This window comes from Halichoerus grypus, chromosome 3 (genome assembly GCF_964656455.1).
Source record: "Halichoerus grypus chromosome 3, mHalGry1.hap1.1, whole genome shotgun sequence".
In the NCBI taxonomy this organism is placed as follows: domain Eukaryota; kingdom Metazoa; phylum Chordata; class Mammalia; order Carnivora; family Phocidae; genus Halichoerus; species Halichoerus grypus.
This window is the reverse complement of record NC_135714.1, coordinates 51,418,514-51,420,357: the sequence shown is the minus strand read 5'-3', so window position 1 is coordinate 51,420,357 and position 1,844 is coordinate 51,418,514. Positions and strand designations below refer to the sequence as shown.

At 43.1% G+C, this 1,844-nt stretch overlaps 1 pseudogene; it reads left to right on the top strand.

Moving 5' to 3' along the window:
- The first annotated feature begins 285 nt into the window (after positions 1-285).
- Positions 286-1,610, top strand: LOC144381236 (large ribosomal subunit protein eL13 pseudogene; annotated as a pseudogene).
- The last annotated feature ends 234 nt before the right edge of the window (positions 1,611-1,844 follow it).

Here is a 1,844-nt window from a genome sequence, read left to right as displayed (position 1 = left end):
TGAGGGTACCTTTAGGTGTCCTCCATTTTCATGGTCACCAAAATACTAAGGAAAGCCCCTCAGTACAATCCAAGACATTGTCCCATTGCAGCCTGCCCTTTATTAGTTTTAAAGTATTCAGCAGAATGATCATAAGCTTCTTTCAAACAAGTTATTGGAAGTTGTGGAAACAGATTGCAAAGGGTTTATTTACTATTTGTCTGTTCTTACTGGTTTTGTGAAAGAACTGAAATGTCTGAACATTTCAGTAATGGTGATTTCTTTGCCAGGTTGGAGAGGAGCATGATGCGTAACCAAAATAAATCTGAAATATTCCAGAAAATGCTTCACGATCAAGTTTATTTTGTAATCGAAAGAGAAATACTCCCAAGGGATAAGAGGAAGAGACAGAGATGGGAGTGGTATGGTAGGTCAGTATGGCAGCGATTTGGAATGGGCTTTAGACTAATTTCGGCCAAAAGAGTAATTTTTCTACTTCTGTTTTCCCTTTTTCTATAACAGTTTGGTTCAAGTGGTGTAGATGTGAAGAAAACCTCTGTAGTTGGAGAGTCAAACACATAGAGAAAAAAAGCATTTCTTTAACAGTACTAAAAATGCTTACTGGGCCATATTTTATATATTGCCTTCTTTTTTGTTTGTTTGTTTCCTTCATGTTCTGTTTTACTCTTTTCCTAACAAAGTTTTCTTTCCTTTATTTTTAATTTCTGCCTCCGTTTCTTCTCTAATCCCCACCCCCATACTTTTTTTTTTTTTTCTTCCTTCTTGGTCTCTCCACACATGAGAAATTATTTTCCTCTAATTTATTTAGATAAATATATTTGCTAATTTTATCGTTTGTGTTTGTATTTTTGGTTCTAAAATAACCAGTACCTTCCCAGGGTGCTTTGCAGCACCAGTTCTTTTCCGCTGGCTGTTGTGTGTCGGAGCGGGCCGGTAGGCAGCAGCCAGGGTGCAATGGCATGATCCTGCAGCCCCACTTCCACAAGGACTGGCAGTGGCGTGTGGCCGTGTGGTTCAACCAGCTGGTGCGGAAGATCCGCAGATGCAAGGCCCCAGCAAGCCAAGGCAGGCCCCATGGCCCCGCACCCTGCGCCCAGACCCTTCGGGCCCATCGTGAGGTGCCCCACGGAGAGGTACCACAGCAAAGTGCGAGCTGTCAGGGGCTTCAGCTTGGAAAAGTTACGGGTCGTTGGCATCCACAAGAAGGTGGCACGGACCGCTGGGATCTCAATGGATCCAAGAAGGCAGAGCAAGTCCACCGAGTCCCTGCAGGCTGATGTGCAGGGCTGAAGCTGAAGGAGTACCGCTCCAAGCTCATCCTCTTCCCCAGGGAGCCCTCAGCCCCCAAGAAGCGAGACAGCTCTGCTGAAGAACTCAAATTGGCAACCCAGCTGACAGGACTGGTCAGGCCCATACAGAATCGCTGAGACTCGGAGACAGTCCGAGTCATTCCAGAGGAAAACCACTTCCAGGGTTTTGTCGGTCTTTGCATGGCCCCTACCAATACCCAGTTCTTTGGCATCCGGTCGAAAAGGGCCAAGGAATTTGTAGAGTAGGATGTTGAAAAGAAAAAAATAAAGTGCCATTGGCAACTTGTGATAATTAATTAAAGAACTATTTAAGGAAGAAACAATATGTAGGTATATTAGATCAAAGGTTGAGCATTCATTAGCTCACCTATTTGTTTTATTTTTTAATAAATAAGTGATTTCCTGGGAGAAACCATGTCCTTGAGGAGCTACCACAGCTTCCAGCCTATGTAAATTCAGTGTTCCAAGAAATGATTTAGTTCAAAATACACAAAGGTATCATTACGTATTTTGATAAATAAATAAAACTGAAAT